Source organism: Pomacea canaliculata, linkage group LG3 (assembly GCF_003073045.1).
Source record: "Pomacea canaliculata isolate SZHN2017 linkage group LG3, ASM307304v1, whole genome shotgun sequence".
Lineage (NCBI taxonomy): Eukaryota > Metazoa > Mollusca > Gastropoda > Architaenioglossa > Ampullariidae > Pomacea > Pomacea canaliculata.
In genome coordinates, this window is record NC_037592.1 from 21,934,317 (window position 1) to 21,957,311 (window position 22,995).

At 44.2% G+C, this 22,995-nt stretch overlaps 1 long non-coding RNA gene across 1 annotated transcript; it reads right to left on the reverse strand.

Moving 5' to 3' along the window:
* Positions 1 to 18,186: 18,186 nt before the first annotated feature.
* LOC112560535 lies at positions 18,187 to 21,716 on the reverse strand. The gene is made up of 5 exons (XR_003098551.1): positions 21,391 to 21,716; positions 20,379 to 20,997; positions 19,414 to 20,187; positions 18,937 to 19,109; positions 18,187 to 18,714 (listed from the first exon to the last, which is right to left on the reverse strand). It is a non-coding gene; the product is annotated as an uncharacterized LOC112560535 (long non-coding RNA).
* Positions 21,717 to 22,995: the final 1,279 nt, after the last annotated feature.

The following is a 22,995-nucleotide window of genomic DNA, read 5'->3' on the forward strand; positions in this document are numbered from 1 at the left end:
TGTATATGTTTTGAGGTACATGAGATGTAGTCCGGGTTATTTTTGGTAACGCTGCTAAAACAAAGTATTATTTGAACAGGCCAGGTTATAAATATTTTTTTCAGTCCATCCATCAATTATTTCTTTTTCTTCTTCCGTCCTCCTCCTCCTCCTCTCCTTTGCCAGCACTTCTTCCTCACTCGTTTATGTTTTTGTTTTGTTTTTCGCATAGGGTTTAAGCAAGTCTGACTCACATATTTATTTTAATCTTCGTAATTAATTCTAATTAACTAAAATGTTTTGTCATAAATTCTGTATTCATTGTTCCATTTTTTTTATAGAAAAGTTCGCAGGAACATATGCTATGTTATGTCACTTTTCTTTCTCTCCATTATCTCTTCTTCCCTGTCATAAATACAAAAAAGCTGCAACCCGTCAGGAACAATCGCCGGCACGTTTGCCAGGTCCTGGGGACTGAGAAAGTGTAGCAGCACGCGCAGGCAGGTAGCCCAGCACGTGGCTCACCGACAAATTATCTTAATGAGGCGGTCCATGAATCGAACATGACAAAATGAGCAACCCCCTCGGCAAGATGTCGGCCTGCACATCCAACTCTTCCCAGCCTCGCTCCAACCATTCCTCTGTCTTCCAGCATTTTGAAAATCCGAGAGCAGGCAAACGTACGATACGGGAGATGACTTGGGGTGTGATTCTACCCGGTCTGTCGGTTTAATACCTCCATTTGGACTTGTGGGTACAGGGACTTCAAGGTGATGCGTCTCTCTCTAGAATAGTCCTTTTTCTGATTATGTTTTTGCGTGTGTGTGTGTGTAGTTGGGTACATGATTGAATGAAAGGGAGAGAGACTGAGATTACAAATCATCGCATATCTAAAAGAAGTAACAACGATAGCCTCGCCTCTTCACATGGGTACAAAAATAAAAATACACACAAAGAGGTACGCGCTCGCACTCACAGAGCACTTGTCTTTTATACCTTTTGGCATCATTCTCCTTTTCTTATGTCATAACCGACAAAAGCCTCTGTTTATGATTTACGATAACATGAATCAAGCATCAGCATCAGTCCGGGTCCTTATCTCTTTCCCTTTCTCACTGTTGGCATGAGAGACCGCCTCGTGTCGTCTGCAGCACGCGGACAAGAAATACCACCGCTATCCTCAAATTTCCACTTTTTCCCTCCATTTAACTGAATCATCGCCGTTCAGCAAAAATTTAAAAAAGCAGTCGTTGAAGCTCTCTGGCTTAGTGAGACCGGAGTGTCACCTCTACTCGAGCCTGTCAAATCTCATTCTAATGCCACCTCGCTTTTATCGCTGCAGTCCTCATCGTAAGAACAGCAGTCGACCTTTTGACCTCCTGTATCTTGGCAGGATCTACTTGGAGCCAATGGGATTCCACGGGAACTGCAGGGTGTGTGGACAGGTCATCGCTTTCCCTCGCGAGTTCGCACAGAAGTCAGGTAGCGGCCAGTTCTTGGAGTGAACACGAGGGTTTTCAGAAACGGTTTGCGACACAAGTGAATGTGAGGCTAGCCTCGTGCGAACTGATGTGACGTATGGAGCTGCTTCTCGCGTGAACTGGTGTGACGTACGGGCCTACTTCTCGCGTGTTCCTGATTCTGGACTCGCTGCTTCCCTTGTTGACCGACTGTCGCGTGCAGTGCGAGACTAGCCTGCAATTATGTGTGAATGAGCTTGGTTACACTCGCTTTGCTGCTAGAAGTTAGCGTGTGATCGTGTTTATAAATCTCTCGATAAGTGGACAATCTATTAACATCTCAGTATTGTTCTCGTGAACAAACATTTCGCATACTAAACGGGCTTTCTTGAATGTTTTCCTACCACGACTTACTGCATTCTACACCTCAGGGGCTGACCTGGTCAATCCACAAGTGGTTTAGCAGTAGACACCGTGTACTACCAGCACAGCAATGGATCCTCAAATTATTTTGCTTTTCTGAGAAATGTCTTTAGCCTCGAGTAAAGTGTATTGCTAGCATCTGAAACTGATGTAATAGAGACATACAACCCCCAACATATAGACAGCTGACATTGTACATCATCAGCGCTTTCTGTCCAGCTGGCAGACAACCATTTCAAGACATGCCAAACGTGTGGAGGACGGGCGATTGTAACGTGGCAATGAGACCTCAACGAGTCGGCTACACACGTCACCTACATTACATAGTTTAGAAAGAGCTCGTGCATGTCTAACCTTTCCTCGTGCTTCAGACTTAAGCTGGTGAACAGTGTTGTCCAACCATGAGTGTGACGTGCACAGTTCCTAATGTGAGTGATGTGATGTGAGTGATGAACGAGCATGAGGTTCTGCTTAAAAAAAAAACCAGGCAAGCATGGTATCAATCCCGATATTTCTGAGCATCTACAAACAATTTCTTGATTTATTGTGACATAAATAAATGAACAAATAAATGACACGCATAAATCCACCTTCTACAAATATTCTCACAAGAATGGCGTCTTGCTATTCCGCTGGGCATCGCAGGGGAGAACGGAAGCGGCAGCAAACCATGAAATCCTTTTATCATTTAATTATTTTAAAGGCCTTTTCCCTGCACTGCTATGACATAGTTCAACCTGGATAGTAAATATACTGCTTAATAATAATAATAATAATAATAAAGGGTCAAAAAGTAACAAAATTTGGCGAAATGGCGGAAGGTGTGAGTGTACAGTCGTGACGTCATTGGTACGAGTCGTGACAAGCAGCGTCCAGTAAACTAATATATCGCGACCTGCACAGCTACAGAGGTAATCGTTTTGTTGTTATTGAAACAATTCATACGCCCGGAATAGCTGTAGTTTAGTTACACCTTGTTTATGAAAGACACTTTAAGAAAAACAACCGATGTTTATCACTCGCTCATGCATTTCTTCTCATCATGAAGAAGGTCACAAGAGACACATGGCAAAGAACTAGAGTCTGCATCGTGACCATCGATGACTAGCGTCCATGCGCACCAACATTTTTCTCAAACGACGAAACTAAAACTGTTTCCCTTATTTTAAGAGACCACAACTGTTAAGAAGTCATTGCACAGCTCGTAATGTTATTTATCGACGATAAACAGCGGTTCAAAGACCCCGCCATCAATCACTCCACACGCCCAGGTAGCCGCCGATCTGTCCATCCGTCACGTGTTATCCTCAAGTGTGTGCTGCGGAAGAGCTGAACAAATAAGTAGTTCAAGCTGCAAGTCGCCTCGCCCTCACATTCACTGAGATGTGAAATATTCCCGCCTTCCTTTATCGCCTTCTTCTTCCTGTCTTACCACATCGCCACGGTTATCAGAGTTCTCCTCGTCGCTGTCGTGAATTGTTGGTGTGGGCAGGCCGTGGTGTTGTTGGAGAGGTGGTCGTTGGGTTATTGATGCGCCAAGCATTTTATTGACAGGCTGAGCGCCAGCGGACCTGAAGTCAGCACGCAGGAGTCCGGCATCAATCATCGCCCATGGCGGCGAGTGGTGGGTCAGCCTGACCCCGGCCCCCACTCATCGCCGTCAGAATCTTGCAAGAATTAGGGGCGATAAGCCGCCAGGCGAGAATGCAGATGAAACATGAGAGGGTGGGGCAGGGGAGGGTATCAGGATGGGGTCGAGAACACTCAGACGAGAGAGACTTCACTCACATAAACAACTTGATGAGCGCCCCTCACCACCCTACACACACACATGGACAGACAGGCAGACGAACGGACAGACAGAAACCTTTTTAATTTCTTTAAAATTTCTTTTAACTTCAATATAAACTTTTTTTCAAAATTCTTTTTATCCAGTTGTTTTAAAGTATTATATACGTCACTAAAACTTTCAAGACATTATATGAGAGTTCAAAAGAAGTGAGTTTTCTATGCTAAAATGCATCGCAAGCTAAAGATATTCAGAGAATGCTTCCAACCCCTCAAAAAACCTGTAAGCCTTTTAGTTTCGGTAAACAGCTCACCACGGCTTCCTGCCAACATTGTTTGACACAGTAGCTGGCTTACGCATAAAAATGAAACCTTTTATAAGAGAAAATTAAATAGGCAGTCGTGTTCAAAACAGTTGTTTCTTACAAAAAGAACAGCAAACAATCACTCATTTTGATGAAAATGTTGCAGCAAAAAAATCAAGATCACTTTGGAAAGAAATAACCACCTTTTTCACAGATAATCTCGTCTTTAATTTAGGTCTTAGGAATTAAAGCAATTATACTGGTCTTTAGGCCTTGGCGAGAATGATGGAGATAAAGAAAGATTGTGTTGTGTTGTGTTGTGTTGTGTTGTGTTGTGTTGTGTTGTGTTGTGTTGTGTTGTGTTGTGTTGTGTTGTGTGTGTTGTGTTGTGTTGTGTTGTGTTGTGTTGTGTTGTGTTGTGTTGTGTTGTGTTGTGTTGTGTTGTGTTGTGTTGTGTTGTGTTGTGTTGTGTTGTGTTGTGTGTGTTGTGTTGTGTTGTGTTGTGTTGTGTTGTGCTGTGCTGTGCTGTGTGGCACTTCAGTCCCTCGTCGAAAGGAAGGACAGGATAGAAATAAGCAAAACAAAATGATTGGAACAGGAGTAACTCGGAAACAATGATTTCTCACAAAACACGTTTAGCGGGGTTGGCTGAAGGGACACCACTCTCTTTGCACGAGATCTGGCACGAGATTACACGAGATCACACGAGATTGCACGAGATTACACGAGATCGCAGGAGATCAGTCTAGAAAAAGGTGATTGACTGTAAGTCTGGTCCTGTGGTCACTTCAGTACCCACCTCGCAAGATTACATCAGCTTCAAGACGAAACTTTGGCTCAGGGTGTGGAATCGTCTTTGCTCACAGTTTTTAGTTGTCTTTTTCAGAGACTGGTCACTTGTCTAGTACTAGAACTCGTCAAACATGGACACACACACAAATTCATTATATAATCTCTCTATGTTCACTTTAGCTGGTCGTCACATGCGGTCGAATTTCAAAACCAGTGAATACATCGTCTGAACAGTGTTTGTGTGTGTGGTTCAAGAAATGCAAGAATGAACGGAAGAAGTATTGCTGCTAGACAAAAGTGATAATACCGCTGACAGAAAAAAAAAAATACCTTGCGCCGAAAAACAAAAGAAGCAATTTTGTGCTAGTCAGAAGAATAAATATCCTGCTTGGGAGACAGAGAATATATCTTTGCCACTGAACTGTCTTGCCACAAGTACTAACCATTTGTGAAAACGCTTATAACTCCGCAGGCCTCGGCAGCAGCAACCATTGTGCACGGAGTTGTCTTCTCATATCCTAACGATAAATCCATGGCGACAGATGAGTGTGAAGGTCAAGACAGATCAGTGAGACAAAGATGGCCGACGTCTGGAGCCATCACAACAGAATGACAGAATGGGGAAAGAGGAATTATGCGAGGTCAAGGGGATGAGGTGATATTTTTTAATTTGTTCATGTGCTAGAATATAAAAAAGTTGAAAAACTTTCTTTTTAAATTACCCAGGTACCCTCGAAGCTTGCTTGCAAATTAAAACTGCTCCTCCAAAATGATTTATTGTCTCGCCACTTCTGCTGAGGGGAAACAGATGAGTCGATTTATGACCGAGCGGAATGAGTGCAAAATGAAAGGAAGATGGATTATTTGGGATTGTGATTGGGCTATCAGTCTCCACAAAGCTGTTCTGTTTGCACTGCATTTCATTTCAGTTTAGCACCGATACCTGAAGTTTATTTTAACCAGCAGAGCTCGATGTTGAAGCACAACCATGGAGACAAGGACCACCTGGAATGGACAAGCAGCTTGGCACAGTGGTCACAAAATGCAAACTGAAGGCAACAGATGTATTCTGACATGTCCAGTAATGAAGGTTTTGAACACACTAGCATCTCTGTCTTTTATTTTAATCTGGTAATCCTAGGTGATGTACTGATTTTTTTTCAAAATGTCCTTTCGACACTCTTTCATCATTTCTTAATATCAAACACGTTTTATGTATCAGCAAACGAAATATCCATGAAAACAGACGGTTAATGGATGGTTGAAATACACCCCCTTTCCCCTCTCTGCCCTTCCCATCATGCCTCATGGCAAATCTTTTAATGATCGACCTATAACGAAGACGACCACATCAGCGTTCGTAGAAAAGGAACCTCAGTCCACTACAGACCTGAGGTTTCATTTGAGGGAAATGGCTGCTGGTACTTCTGACTGAACCTTGACCTCCTAACAGATCACTCAGGAAGCGTTCTCCCATTGTTTTTAGGGGGGGGAGTGTTTTGAGTGGGGGGGGGGACTATTTGTGGTGGGTTTTCTTTTTTTTTTTTTTTTTTTGCTGTATTCAAAATAAGACGGAGGATGGCTTCAAACGCGCTGGCAACAGCTTGTCTGACACGATGTCTTAGGTTCATGACCTCCGAGGTATTTTCTTTTCATTCGAGTGGCTGTGGGGTGTGAAGGAAAGAGGTTGAGGCTGTTTCGGCGATTGCCGATGTTGACAAACAGCCCTTTACCAGAGTGCTCAGCAGGTCAGGCGTCATGTGCCTCGTTAGCTCAAACTTCTGGCCCTCGTTCATCAAGCCACACGACAGCCGTCAGTCGCCAGGCACTGATGCTCCGAATCTACCCCCTGCCCTCATCCTCACCCACCCCGACATAACCTCCAGAAAAACATTAAACATTCCCTTGCTGTGATGGCCTTTCATGATGGCCTCTCTCTTGGCACTAACTTCTTAAGATTTGCGCCTCCTTCGTTATAAATAACATCTTCCTAATGTGACATCGGGATTCAAACTGCAGAGCGAGGTTTGATGATGATGTATGGCGACGAGAACATCACAGTGCGCAGTTGATGATGTTGATGATGATGTATCGTAACAAGAACATCACGGTGAGCAGCAACTATAGACTGGTGTGTCACAGCGAGAACATTCGATGTTAGATAACAGGAACGATGACGGTAGTCTCCGCCGGCACTGCCATCTCTTGCCGGATGGTTAACAGCTGAAGGTAAACTAGATACTAATGTTTTATTATCACCTGTCTAACTGCTTCAATAAGCATCCATCCAGTGGTTAACCTCGTACAGTGACCCTTGGTCCACACTCAGGACCCCAGTGTGAGGAAGGTGAGGTGCACGTGACTCTCAAGCATTGTGCACGTGACTGTCACTGCATGTCGGCCATTGTGCGCCAAATGGCTTTCTCCTACAACTCGGCTAAATGTGATTTGATTGCCAACTAGAAGTTTTCACTCACTCAAAAACATCAACCTTTCATCGGCCTGGTTCTGCAGTCTTCGCCAAGTCTGTCAGTCAGTCTTTCTTTCTTGCTCCATTCATTCTTCTCTATCTTTCTTCCTTTGCCATTTCATCTTTTTTCCCGCAGGTTTATAAATTTTTGCCTTTTCTTTCTTCTGTTTGTTTTGCTCCTTTTCGTTTCTACTTCGTTTATCGCTTTGCTTTTAAGTTTTTTTTCCGCTAACACGTGGCACCTGTTCGTGTTGTCGGACAAGAATTTATGGCGGGCTTTTCTCTTGTGTCCTATGGAAACCAACGACATATTTGGTGATGTTGTTGCTCTCGGTTACACAATTTATGATCGCACAGCAGAATGTGATATGTGTGGGAAACACTAGCATCATGTTGTGGACATTTGCGAGGGCCGCTGCTGGAGAACATTAGCATCTTATTACAATAATGTATTATCCATTGGTATCTTATTGCATGTATCCTACAGTCCATTGGTATCTTATTGCATGCATTCTACTGTGCATTAGTATCTTGTTATATGCACAGTTTTGTCCATTGGTATCTTATTACATGTATCTTACTGTGCAAGTCGTGATGTAAACACTGTATACCATGGATACTCCATGTGATAGAATACCACTGATCTGCATTGTATTCTGCTGGAAAAGTGAGTATTTCTACAGGCTGTATAACCTCAACAAAATATCACACATTATGAACGCGCACACACATTCACAAACCTACATGAGCACACTGTACACACACATTCATATGTACATACATATTCAATCACAGACACAAAGAAAGAGACGGAGGTACTTTTACACACGGAGTGTTTATCTAGTAAACACTTGGTCATCGGTAAACATAAAAAGCTGAGTTGTCAAAGACAAATGTTTTCAAGAATCTGTAGCCCGTCCCCTGATAATTGAAAACTCCCTTCTAAACTCAGTCTTGCTTGAAAAAAAAAATCATCTTATTCCTATCTGACATTCTTGAGCCTGAGTTACAACACCTGCACAACAAACATCAACATTTTCCCGAAGGTTTGGTGGATGCCGGAAGAGGAGATGGAACACGAGCATCCACAAGCCAGCATCCTCTCTCAGAGACCAATTTAAAGGTCGGATCAATTTTATTAATCGCAAACGGGGGAAAAATGAGTATCCCAATCCGCCACACTTGTCCTGCCTCCTAGCAAGTGATGTCCATAAAGTGGAGGCTGGTGTGGAGTTCACAGCACGACCTTCAGGCGGCCAGGAGACAACTCTGCTAATTCTCGGCTTCCTCCCACCGGGGCCCTGGGGAAGCGGGAGATGGCGAGAGACTGCAGGTGGAGCAGTGAGTGTTGGAGACATTTTATTGCCGGAGACGAAGCGTGCATGATGAAGGCCACGTCACTCACAGTGTCGGGTAGACCTGCTACCCCGTTTTATATAGTTCTACATCGTATACAGCTTCCTCCTGCTTCAGAGAACTGAGTATGTTACCCAAGTGTTCAGCAGAACTCAAATCTGGGATGAACTGTAACTCTGGAAAAATACCAACTGGTTTTTGAAAAAATCCTTTTCTTCTCTTATTTTCAAAGTGCAAGCAATGTTTTGGGGAAATGAGAACATTTTCTCGGTTTTTTGGTTTGTTTGTTTGTTTGTTGTTTTTTGGTTGTTGTTTTTTTTGTTGTTGTTGTTTTTTGTTTGTTTGTTTTGATTTTGATTTTTTTTTGGGGGGGCATTTATGCAAATAATAAAGTATGAGCGAGTCTGGTAAATACGCTTACTTTAGTTTTTTTTTTTAGGTACTTCTGTGTGTGAGTGTGTGTGTGTGTGTGTGTGTTTCTATAAATAACAGTCTATGGACCCCGGTTGCCAGTAAACAACAGGTTTTGCTCAACTGTTTACTTTTCGTTTAATAACGCTGCTCGAATTTCCTATTTCATTTTTGGATTACAAAAAGCAGGTAAAGTGACTGTGAAATGCCAAATAATCTTTAGACTTGTTTTTCAAACTTAGTTAAAACATTGTAATATTTGTTTTAAACGATGACTTGTTTGTATATCCATCAAGGAGAAAGTTGGTGAAATATCTGCGACAGTCAACAATACTTGGTTTCTTTCTGCAAAGTGTATTTGTACTCAACCCTTGAAGACATGTTGTCAAGGACCAGTCCGTGCCTCCCGTGTTTTTCAGAATATTTAACATTTTTGTGACTCACGGACTAAAAGTGGGCTGAATGTATGAAAACATTAGATAGGAAAGGGTTAACTGTGACACAAAGTGTTTAGTGAACACAGCTCACCAGTAGGTTTTGGCGGGAACGAGGGAGGAAATGTACTCAGGCCAGGGATACCTGAGTCACGAGTTGCAAATCTCGAGTTGAGATTTGTGTATAGTAGTAGGTGTGTCCATCCACTGGATGCTGCGCGGTACTCACCCTTGTGGATTAACGTCGCCTAGACGAGTTATGACAAAGCTTACTGAGATGTAACCGACCTTTTTGTCTCCTTTCTTCCTTATCCAAACATCATGCCTGGCATCATTGCAGGATCGAATGACAATAGAGATAAACTAGCCATGTTTTCTCTGATCTGCTGAGGATGAGGATGTGAACAATGACGAGGAAGTAATGAGAACAAATGTGTGGTGTTCTCTCGCTCTCTAACCCTGCCTCCCTATCCCCTTCTACATCAACATCCCTCCCACACACACGCACTCTCCTTACCGCTGTTTTCACGCTTGTTTGCTTCTCTCTCCGGCTGTTAGTCTTGGGGAAATCGCATCAAACATTTTGCTGTGGAGTTTATTTGTTCTGCAAGCTTAACGCTCGGCTGCACGCGCCTTCTGTCAGGGTGTGTCGATAACCTGACCTCTGCTTGTATGGTTTGTTATGGACGGACACACACACACACACACGTGCACACACACACCACACACGTGCACACACAGATCATGTATACTGATTAATGTCTCAAGTGGTCATTAGCACGCAACAACACAATTCCATTTCAGTGTTCTGAAACCTAAAAGAAAAAAAGACTACAAAAGGATTTTAGCCGTTACATAATCTTGTACTTTGAATTCCCATACGTCACTAAAACCTACCCTACACATTTACACGCCCACCCACAGTTTCCCAAGCACTGCCCTGTCCATAAAGCCATGCTCCATCGTTTCCATTGGCAGGTGACCCTGCAACAAGACTCAGTGTGGAGAAGATTGTTTGTATTCCATGCAGACACCCGAGAATTGAAAGCAGTCCTGACCAGGGCCACCCTCTCCTCCGCAAATGTAATGCACGTTCGCATCATTTCTCTTCGTCTGGCGACATCTTGCCTGCAATGGCAAGAGGTATGAATGAAGTTCATGTGTAGAAATTTCCAGAAGGAATTTCACGTTTACACATTCCATATCCCTCACTCGCAGCTTCATGCGCGAAATCAGAACCGTCTGTTCAAGGGAGGAGGCCTCTCAACAGAGGTGACATCTCGCTTGTAAATTTTATTTTTGGTTCGGCGAAAGGCGGAAAAATTCCTGACTGGAGCGTGTAGACAGCAGTTGCCTCCTCGCTCTTCCTCCTTCACCAGATCCCAATCTCTCCTCCTGTTGCTCCCACTATCGGTTCACACCCATCCTCCTCCCTACCCACACACCCCTCCCACCTCTACCCCAACCCAGCTCCTACCTGCGTAATACAACTTCTGGATGCTGTGTCTGGAGACTGAAGAATAAAACTCTTTGCTTCCTTGGCCAGAACCAATGAAATGTGTGAGTGTGATGCGGACTACACTTGGTTTTTTTTCTCCCCTGCAGCAACATCCACCACCCACGCACGGCATCAGCAAAAGCCTTTGGTTCATTAACTGTAGTTGATGCTAGAACGACTGGCAATTTTTTTATTTACAACAGAGCGTGTTTATCGTGAAGAGGGAGCACCACAGGTCCACCCCACCACACTGGTTTCAAAGGACTGACCGCCAACAAAACAAAAACATTTACATTTTGCAGTCCTCTCATGTTATCTGCAAGATCGTGAAGCAAACTCCGCCTGGAAATATTGAAAAATGAAACAATGTTAACAACGATTTCGGTCAGTGTACCGTCTAACACACCCGCCCACCCGACCATGTGCAGCATCTCCATCCCAAGCGCCCACCCTGGTGATTAACGATGTTCAAGGGGTTCAGTCAATGACCGCAGTTAGCTTGTTTGGGGATTTGCTGCTTTCTTCAATAAATGAGCCACATCTGTCTTTTGAATCTGGTTTGTTTTTTGAGATAAGAGAGTATTTTTTTAGTTTCGTTGAGGTTTATTGTCCCCCATCTGTGCCGAGACTGTTGTTTTCTTGTGTTTTTCTCCCGTTTGCGTCACAGTTTCTATTCTGAGCCGTTTTCTGCCGTTATACGGCTTATTTTGGTAATGTAGGGGAGAGAAGAGGTGGATGAAGAAAGTGATGTGCCGCGGGGCTTCATCTGAACTTTGCCCTCTTCATGGACACTGGGTTGGCGGCGTAGGCAGGACCGGGCTCCCGCACAGTTCAAGCTCGTGTCTTTGTCCAAGGTTTGGATCGTACAAAGGCAAAGTATCTTTGCAGGAGGGTTGCAGCCCGGACCTAAATGTCTTCGCCCACACACATTCCCAAAGGTTAAAGCCTTCAATTCCCCTCCGCCATCGCCACCAGGCACACACCAGGAACATGGCGAAGACCGAACAGCCATCCATCCGGGGATGGACGGGAGGAAAGATGCAATAACAAAAAGGAATAAGTTCAGATCGCACGGCTACCCTCAAGATTCCTCAAAATGAATTATCGAACTTTGATTACGATTAGAGTTTTGACATCGATCTTTGAGTCAGATGATAGAAGTCAATCGTGCGATATAAACTTATTATTATTCAGAGAGACGAAAGCTCTGTCGGATATAAGAAAGACTGCGATGTTTCAGCGCCTGCACAAAGTTCAGACAGCTGGGATGAGCAAAAGTTTGGAGAGAAAAAAAGAGAGAAAAAGTTAATTGTACAGCGCGGACAAAAAAAAATAATAAATAGAACCAAAAGCTCTATAAAGTTTACACCTCAGAACGTAAATTTGATGATGTTTGGGTTATCTACAGGTGCAAGCTGTCCGACCGCTTTGAAATGAATTGCCTTAAGTTTAGGGCGTGCACAGCTGCCTCCTTTCCCACAACTTGAAAAAGGAAAGTGAGGGTAGAGAAGCTCTCCTTCCTTCCTTCTCTCTCTCTTTTCTTCCTGTTTCTTTTTATTTTCTTTTTCTCTATCTCTGTCTTTCTCTGCTCATCAAACTTAGATAAGCTATTTTGGTGCTGTAGATGTATAGACATGAAAGAGGTGAGTATCTATTCACGCGGCAGATTGTTAGGATGAAGAACATCCGGTATAGCCGGCGAAACTTTATCTCTGGACATTTATCTCGGCGGTACCCAACATGGTGTGGACTGTAAATGTTATTGCGCCTTTGTGAGGAGGACATTCGTCAGTCTTGGTGCCTGAGAAAGAAGCTCCAGTGACGTGGCACGCGGTGCACGTGCCGTACACTGAGAACAGCTCGCATCCCTCACCGCCAGGCTCGTCACTGTGAGTCGGTGTATCGATGGAAGTGCGTATCGGCGATACAAAGCATGATGGACAAATGTATCGGATGTTTTAAATTGGTCGGTGTGACTCCAACTTTTCCTGCCCTTCCGCAAGAATATTTCAGATGAATGAGAAGCTTGATGAAGCGATCGAAAAGAGGGAGGACTGTAAAAAAGATTAACAATTATGAAGGTGATAAAAAAAAATGTGAGGGTTTGTAAAAGAAGTGAGGACAGGTGTGTAAGTGTGTGAAAGGTGTGAGATATGTCTCTACATGAAGTAGGTAGAAAATGTGAAATGAGATCTGCTCAAACCCCAGTCACATACCTATCCAACAGCAGGGTCAGCTGAGGAAAGTACGCTGCGCCATCCCGGTATCGAACCGGCTAGGAGTGCCTTCGGTCTCAAGTACAGTGCTCTATCTACTTGGCTCTTCTCTCCATAGATACATACGTGGGAATTTTAAAAAAAAGTGAGAATCAGAGCAACCTATATACTCTTATCGATCTTGTGTTGCTAAAATCTTTTAACAAGAAGTCAAACAGCGGTAACCATAGCAACAAGACGAAACCGATCGCTGACGATGCTATCTGCTTTCGTGTCATTTAATCCCGTCTCTGAAAGCTCTCTACTTTAATTTGTGTTTTTGTCTGTTTACTTCGTACCTCATTTCTTTCTTTCCTTTTTCATTTTGATGTGCTCTCTGCTTCTTTCAAAAGGATTAAGCTAAATGTTACAATTGCTGTTTGAGCGTGATTGCCATTATCATGTTTTTTCTGAGCATCTTCAAACATTTTAATGGCTGCGTACATTTTTAGAGCTTAGTTTAGTAAGTTACCTGTACAGGTACTTTGAGGCCATCATCCGTGAGAGAACTGCACAATTTCGTTTGTCATTAGTGCAACAGTATTAAGGATTCAATGACTCGACTGCCGGTGTAGCACCTCTGTCAGAGAGTGGATTCCATCATATTTCACTGGATTCAGAAACTCAATCTCCTTTCTCCATTTCCTGGGCACATTTATGTTTGCCGATCACAGTTATGAGACCACAATTGTAGAAACGGTTTGTGGGTTTTATGTTCGTCTGTTCATAAAGATAACAATCAAAAACTAACCCACAAGTCTGCAGAAACTACCGAAAACCTAGAAGCCGGCATTGCAATATTGCAATAACACGCCGCAGGAGGTGTGGAACCTGTGAAGAAATACAAGAAATACAAGAAATACAACCGTGAAAGACTATCAATCATGGAGTCCGGTTGTACGGAGGGTGTAATCGTTTGCTGGCATAACTACAGACGCCGGCCTGGCGCCAGGGAGGAGTCACAGAAAAAAGGAATTTCGTGGAGGAGGATGGGAGGAGATGATGGCGAGCCCTGCCGACCCACCAGACAACAGGCAGCTGCAAGTTTGAATGTTGTGTCCATCAGATGAGGGACCTTTTCTTTCTTCTCAGACATGGGTCTGCACACACTCCACTCGTGAAATAGAGGGCACTTCACACACTCGATGGTTGCCCTCGCCGTTTTCCTTTGATGAAGACGACGAACGACTATCGATGTTACATGTGAGTTTAGAGGAACATGTATGAGGTCTTCGCTCAGCTGATATCGTCTTAATCCTTTGGATAAAAATATAATAAAAATTGTTCAAAACCGATTTTTGCAATAAACAAGATGTCGGCTACTAAATGGTTCTAAAGTGGACTAAATAAAGCGTTTATTTTTCTGTTTATTTTTTTAAATATTTTTGTCTCCCAATTAAGTGGACCCCAGAAAAAGCATGATAGCCAAACCAGTAGGGCATCACAGACCCAGTTCTTATCTTTAAATGTAATCCACAAAAAATTGCAGCAATAGATGCTGGGAATAGCTACCTCAGAGGGGGCAATGAACCTTCAGAAAAGAGTGTCTCATCCCCTTTCTGGGCAAGAAAGCTGAAATTTGGGAGTCAGAGACCCACCATCTTCCATGCTGCTTCCCATCATGGTTTCCTACAACAGTCTGGGAGACAACTTCACTACCACCCTGGATGATGATGGCTTTCAAACTGAGTGCACAACAGTAATCGCAATTATTTTTAACATCCGATGATTGCAACTGCCGCAACAGCAGCTGTCGCGCTGTGAATATCATCCCTTATTTAAACATTATAATAATCGATCTTCATCACCAAAGTAATTGAGAACTAAATAAAACGTCCGACCGTTTAACAAAGCAATTTCGAAAATAATGACGATTTTTTTTCAAGTTCTTTATGATTCTCCCGTCCTTAAAAAAAACTTTCACGTTCGTTTTCGTTTTTATTTGAAGGAGTTGTTGAAGGGTAACCGAGGGCGCTGTAGCGAGTTATTGGTGTAACACGCTGTGCCGCTGTCATTTTGTTGTTGTTGTTTTTGTGTCAGCCCCCTGGCGGCAAAGATGAAGAAGTGACCAGCGGGGCTGCAAGGCAAATTTGCAGAGTCTGTGACTGCATAATGAAGCGGCAAGGGAGGCCGACCAATGCCAGACACACTGACAGCCCCGAGGCAAGGATGGAGGCAGGTCGGGACCGAGAAGCCACACTTCACTTCTGTCGGTCGCTGACGTCATATGCAAATGTTAGCCAGCGGCGTGTACGGTGTGTCCAGTTTCCACGGAAATGGCATCGTGACGTCACAAGCCACGCGGGGCAACGATATCTCGATTGTCATCGGAAGAGGAGACGGGCACTGGGCTCTCCGCACTTTTATTTACATTTCTCAGTGTGCAGACTAAAGAATCGCTTTACGGATGTCAGTTATTAAAGAAGGAAAGCAGGAAGGAAAAAAAAAGAACGTAACTATGCTTTGATTTAGAGTCTCTTCCAGTCTTCATGATAAATATTTTCTTATAAGGTGTCTTAATACAGCCAAAGAGCAACTGCCAATTCTCTCCTATGTGTGTGTGACAGAGATCTATACAAGTATCTGTTTCCTACGGAAGGCCAATTTTTGTTATCAGCCTCAGTAACTCTCCATAAAGCCTCGTTTGTCGCCTCGTCAGTCATAGATTTACTGTTGGCGTGCAGTCTTCACGTTTACGCCTAATCTCCAAGCGTCCGACATTTGTCCTCTGTACCCTGGCTTTTGGCATCTTGTTTCTCAACAGTCTACCCAATCCCGTTGAGTGAAATGTTCTCTGCGGAACTCACTCTTTGCCGTTTTCCAAGACGAGCGCTTCCCGTGCCACAGTCTTGCGCCTGACGCAGACCGGACATGACGTCACAGCCTCGGCAGGAAATGCGCGGTCGTTTGGTCAGAGAACTGTCGCACGGCTCGACGCACACAGGAAGAGCGCCAGCACGCATGCGCGCTTTAACTACTAGTATGTCTTTGTTCGGCTTTCCTCTTGCCTGCAACACAGGAGCAGACGTTTATTTATTTATTTTGTTCTGTCTTTGTAAAGAGAATTTCGCGGCGTCTGTCTGTGGTCACCCCTAAACGAAGCTGTGAGTTAGTTCATGGTGGTGAACCCTAGAGGGAGGCAAAGCCTTTTAAAAGCATCGAATCCGACTTGTAAATACTATTTGTACATTTAAAGATCACTTTATTTGCTTTCACACATTTTGTTTATTATAATGACTTGCAAGAAAATGATTTGGAAGAAAATAAAATCAGGCAATCTTTCGATTCTATCAAGGCAATTGATTTCATTTTTCCATGAAGTACATATTAAATTCTTTTTTTCAGCGTTTTAAAAAAGCTTTGTTCCTCTGATATTCGTACAGCAAGTCCGGGATAGATGCCATCGTTATTCTTTATTTTTATTAGACGCCAATGTTGCAAAAAAGTATAAGAGCTAGAATATTTTTGTTGGAATGTCTATCATATATTCCATTTTTTAAAACATTAATGCTTGCAGGAATTCCTTCCAGATAATACTTATAAGGAATGTCGATTAATATCTTAAAAGGATTTTTTTGTAAGATATTTTGTCAGGGAAATCTGCTTAAGTTGGCATCGTCTTGGCATTCTGATCCATGAAATTTGTGGCAGAGAAAGATGCTCCTTTGGCATGGTCCTGACAATTTTCCAGTTCTGTTTGACATGCGTGTGTGCGAGGTGGAGGGTCTTTTTTTATCCTTTTGTCAGTTCCATGCGAACTCTCAGAAATGTCAAGTGTTAATTAAATCGGACCTCGATGTGAAAGTGTCAAGTATGTCTGTAGTATGGACAATGTACCAGACTTCAAACAATTTTGTCTACAGCACGAATTCTCTTTATAATCTTCTTTAAGTCCTTATACTTTCAACTTTTTATGCTTTACTCGTCTAAGTTTCGTTTAATTAATAATTGTACTGACGTTCACGAATTGTCGTTCTTGCTTTATTGCATGTTCAGACCATCTCCGGAAAGTCTGTTATAAACGATCTCGACATCAGAAGTCCCAATGTTACCACCCCCCATCATTTATGTTCAAGGTGCTTTTTGAGACAGCAACTTCGTCGACACCAGTGGAGCAGAAAATAAAAAGGGAAAGAAGAAACTGTAAAAAAGAAAGTAGTTAAGTTCACAGCTGTGTTAAACAAGCACCACATCCCCGGATGATGACAGCGACAAGCAGTAATAGGATGTAAATGCCGCCAGTTTCACGCTGTCTGCGGCTCCTGCAAGTCCAAGACACCCAGTATTATTTTCCAGACCCCTGGCTGAACACCAGCCAGTCAAGCGTGTGGCCGGGTCCGGGAGGGTGAAGACCTCTCATCAGGCCAGGCTCCCAGGGCAGACGTCATTAAGACGCCCACGTGTCCCCGCTCCGCTGCTTCGTTATCCCTGAAGATGCTTATTATGGGGCTGCTGCTGCACTGCATCCCGCCCACGCGCCACCAAACCAACCACGGACCTCCGACACAAGTTCCTTTTATGGCATTTTTATGGAACCGCACTTTCTACTTAGTCTTTTATTTTCTCTTTCTCTCTCTCCTTCCAATCTCCACTTCCCACACACACACTATAATTTAACATGCCGATCCATGTGACTCTTGTGTGGTCCTGTTTTTTTTTCTTTTTTTTTTTTTTTTTTTTTTGAGTGCAAGCTCATAAGACGACTTCAGATTCTTTCATGGAATGTGATTTCCTAAACTATTTTTCGCTTGGTAACTACTATCACGTGTCTTCTTCATGGTATGTTCTCCACAAATTAACTCCTGGTCCTTACCTCCGCTTGGTGGGGATAGTTGATCATAGTGCAACATTCATATGGTCTAACATAGTATGGCTAGTCAGGGGGGTGTCTATCTCACGAATGTTTTTATACTTGCTAGCGAACATTGTAAATTCGACTTCAAAGCTTAATAAAATTATACACGATGTTTGTAATCTTTCTCACACACAAAAAAAAGCAGTAAACACTGATGTTAGCGAATCAGTTATAAATATGTTCGCGGTTTTCACCTACAGCCTTACTGGGCCTTGCCATACCACCGAAAGTTTCAGGTGTCGTAAAAAAAATGAAAACCTATGTCCTTAGCCCAGATAGAGTTGAACACATGAACGTGCATGTGAACATGCCGAAGTACTTGTGAACAGGTTCTCTACCCCAATCTTCCCCAGGTCTTGCTCTCAGCAAAATTCGCATCGCGAGGTCAGCCTCTTTAATAAACTTACTCTCTACCCCTTTAAAATAAAATGTCGGTGCTTGCGTCAGAGGTCACGCTGGCTTCGCGTGGCGCCCCACTTGGCGGATGCCGAATTCAGCTGACCCTGATGAGCAAGAAAGTGAGTGAGGTCAAGATGCCGCAGACCATGGCCACCAGCAAGCTGACCCCGACATCGCCCGTGACGTCCTCCAGCGCCCCCATCCACGTGTACACAGCGACATACGACAGCGGCATCATGGCGCCCACCAGCGACAGCACCCGGCCCACGCCTTTGCTCCCACCCTGCTCCTGTAGTTTAAAAATACAACGGGTACAATGCATAAATAAGCAAAAAACAGCCATCGTGTTTCAAAACTGACAAATTATAGCGCAAAGCCTGTTGTGGTCCTTAAAGTTATCATGTCTGGTAAGTTCAAAAAAAAAAAAATAAGAGAATGTAGTACATGTATCATGTTTGTCTCCCTGTTTTGTTTTCTTCCTGTTCCTGCTTGTCTGCAGCAGGCCACTCACCTGAGTTTGAGTAAGGTCGTTGGCCACGGCGAAGGGGATGACAAGAAGACACTGACGCTGGATGCCAGCAAAAGCGGACAGCAGGAAGAACACCTCCATCCTCTCTGTGATCCTCAGCAGCAGTAGGCACGCGCTCATCAGCAAGTTTGCAGCCAGATATTCGCACCTGTAACCTGCAGAAGAATCCTTCACCTGCGATCTCCAGCTTAACACTCATAAAAAAATCAACTGGTCAGTAGCTCATAGACCACAACTTGCAAAATAACCAACTCCAAATTTTTTTCAACTGGTCAGTATACACACATTTTAAAAATATAATAGACCCCGAAAGATTTTAAAAAGTTGCAACGAGTAATCCCATACTAAATTAAAAGCGAGCAGTTTATGGTCAGATCACACAAAACTTCACTCACACTTGTATATACACCTTTGCTCTATCTACAGGTCAAGAGGTCAATAGGCTAATAAGTCACCTACCGAGTTTTTCAGCAACTTGACGTTGGCAATGCCGGAGATCAAATAAAAGCCGTAGTAGACCAGAAACCCAGTAGAGGACAGCCGGACCCCTGTCTGGTACAGAGCCAGACTCTCGCTGTCAGGTGCCGCCAGGGGATCCCCCTTCATGATGCCTTTGCCCACAAAGTCCGAAATAGTCATGGAGTACACGAGAAGCTGGGCCACGCCCAGGAATGTGGACAAACACAGCAATGCAATGTTTGTCTTGTAACCGCTTCCAAGGCAATAAAGCAGGTGACTAGTGCGATGACCCGGCTTCATCAGTGACCCTTCCTTCTGCTGATCATATTTTCCCGCATCGTATGTAGTGCCGGAGTCGACTGAAAACGGTTGGAAGGAACATCAGGGATAGTGGAGTAGTTTCCGTTGGAAACAAGCAACTCTAGGACATTGTCCTCACTCAGTGTCGGTGACCTGACCTCTGCGAGAAGAGGCATCCTCTCCAAACTCGTTTTCTTGTCGTCTATCAGAGCAGACGTCTCGCATCCCAGACCAGAACTCCTTGACGACAGCAACATGCTCCTGGTGGAGGCCTCCAAGAAGGATTGGGTTCTCTTCCTGTCAGACTCCTCGTCTGGGGTTCTGAACTCTGAACTCCCTTTATTTTCATCTGGCTCGCTGGTTTGCTTGCCCTTGACAAGTCTCTTTCCTGTGACGATGGTAGCGAAAGAGGTCAGCAGGGCCAACAGAAAGATGATCGTTCCGTGTATGATGACTTTAGCAGCGGCTTTGACTCTGTCGGAGGAAGTAATAAGGGGAGAGTGAGTGTCAGGATGCTTTGTCATACCAGGAATAAACTGAAAACAGTTGAAAGTAATATTCCAGAACAGGTATACAAACAAGCACACTCTCTCAAACATTCACACATACAATTAAACCCTGTGGTGAGCCATAAATAGTGAGGAGGCGTCATAGGGAGAACTTACGCCTCGTCTGCTGGTCCGACGAGGGCGCCCAGGTCGATCATCCCGGTGGAAGCAGTTGCCATGCCGCCCAGCGCCGCCAATAACACGCCGGTGACCAGGACAGACGTCTGCTGACTGCGCGGGCGCTGGCCACCGCGTAAATCTTGACGGCCGCGCTGTTCGAGTCCACGCCGATATCGATGAGGACGAATCCCAGCATGCTCAGCCAGGCGACCAGCGGTATGACGTCATCTTGACTTCCGGCTGCTGAGGTCACTGACGCTGACGTCATTCATCCTGACCCTGTCGACGCCCAGTCGACCACGGTGGTGGTGTTCTCTTTTAGCAGTCGCATCCCAGTCACGTGACGTCGTCGTGAAGTTTACAGTGCCGGATCCTACTGTGGAAGGCACACTTCCGGTGTGCGTGGCCATCATGAGCAAGTTGGCCAGTATGACGGTGGCGATGCCCACCAGGCGGATGGCGGCGGTGCCGAGAACTGCCACGGCCTTGCGCGTGTGCGGGGTGGCGCCTCGGTCGCTGATCCAACCAATCAGCGGATGAGGAGAGTAGCGGTAGGACCAGAGACCAATGACGTCACAGACACGAGGTTTAGCGGCATGCCGAGCGTCTGAAGATTCTGTCCCCATGATAAGAGAAGCTTCATTTGAAACACAACGAATGGGGAAATGCTCGGGTAAGGGAGAGGCTTCAATATGCTATTATCAAAGGAGGATGGAAAATGCAAAATGTAATATGGAGGGCTGAATTTTAAACGTAGAAAAAATAAGCAAAAAAATACGTTTGTAAGAGAAAATAACACAAAGACATGCACAACATGGTGCAACAATAAGAAATAAACGCGAGGTCGGATATTTTTGATCCTGTGGAAGGAAAGAGGAAAGCGAAGGAATATGCGCATGCGTGCTCAATGTGTATGCATCCTAAAGTGCAAATGAAGGTACAGGATGTTTTAAAATAATTCATACTAAAGTGCAAGTCGGGAAACCTCAGACACCTGGCTGTTCCTTACCGGCATGGTGTACAGGTGTTCGAAGTTGCAGAACGCCTCGTTGCCCCCCAGGTCCATGTTCAGCGCGAGGCGGGTCACTGTGGATATCGGCGTGTCCTTCCCCTTGCTGACCTCTTCCTCTCTGGGGGCTGCATCGTCGAGGACATCTTCGTCCAGCAGATGATCTCTGCTTCTTATGGACTGACACGACCTCGGCGCCATATTGGAAGGGCTGTGTCGTAGATTACTTCCCCTTGTGCGTCACGGGTCTCACTGAAATCAAATATTTGTCGAATCACTTTTATCAGTAAGTCACTGGAAGAGGCGACATCTACAATCAGCATGACCATTACCTTCTGAAACATTTTGTTTTGTTACATTTTTGGCGGACGACCTTGGGTGTTTCAAGCATTGAACTCATTGGAATCTTTGGCCTGTTTCAGAACAAAAAAACTGATTTTTAAATTTCAAGTAAACATGCATGGTGATCCAGGTGACTGTAGCTCAGTGTCTCCTTTCTACGAACACTTGGACCATGTGAGACTGGGATTCTCAGGAAGCGCAGCAAACATTTCTCCAGTACCGTCCACATGCACATCTCGAGTGTCAGAGATGTCGTTTGTCTACAAATAGTTTTTGAGCACCACAAGTCTCGTGTACATACAGACATTTCTCGAGCGCCACAAGAGGATATTTTCTACAAACAGGCCTTGAGCGCCAAAGATTTCTTTTGTCTACAGTTTTCGAGCAGCACAAATGTCTCTTGTCTACACAGTTTTCGATAATTGGAAGCACTTACTGTCCACATATAGTTCAAGAGTTCTAGAAGTATTACTGTCTACATACTCAGCCGCCAGTACTGTCTATTGTCAGATTGTCTTACACTCATCCTGGCTTGCTGCCACCACCGTGTACCTCTGAAACTTCTCTTAAACTAGATTATGAAAATTCAGATAACAGAATCGTCTTTTGTAACAAACCATATCATCATGCTCACCTGTCGTCGGCGTGTGGCAAGCTGCTCTCACTGTTACCCACTTTTATATAATAACCTGGTTAACGAGTATCTATGTCGCTAGAAGGACACGGCAGCTGGAGGAGGAGTAATGCAGGGAGGGTATGTGGCAGCATGGCTGTAACACTGATTAGTGCAAGACAGGTATGGCTGGTTCCACCTGACTAAGTGGAACGGGTGTTAGCGGCTTGTGGACTCGTGTGCCTCACTCCAAACAACTTTTTACTACGCTTCCCCCAGCATTTCATGTTTGTTTTGACATACGTAGTTTAAACAGACTTCTTTTATATCCTCAAGTCATTATTACCGCATGAAATTCTGAGTCTTAAAAACTGCTTTACTCACTAACAACATTTAAAGACGAATAACTTTACGGAGATAATATCAGAGGCTGTACACTATATGGTATGTGCACGGTGCTTAAACTGTTAATTAAAGAATTTCTATTATTGTTGTTATTATTGTTATTGTTATTATTAAATTCAATCTAGCAGATAAATAGTTAGTGCCTGCGGTGTCAGGGACAGTTAAAAACCGCGGAAGATGAGGGTACTGCCGCGCTCCAAACGTCGTCCATCCTTGACAATTCACTGTCCTTACTCCACTAACCT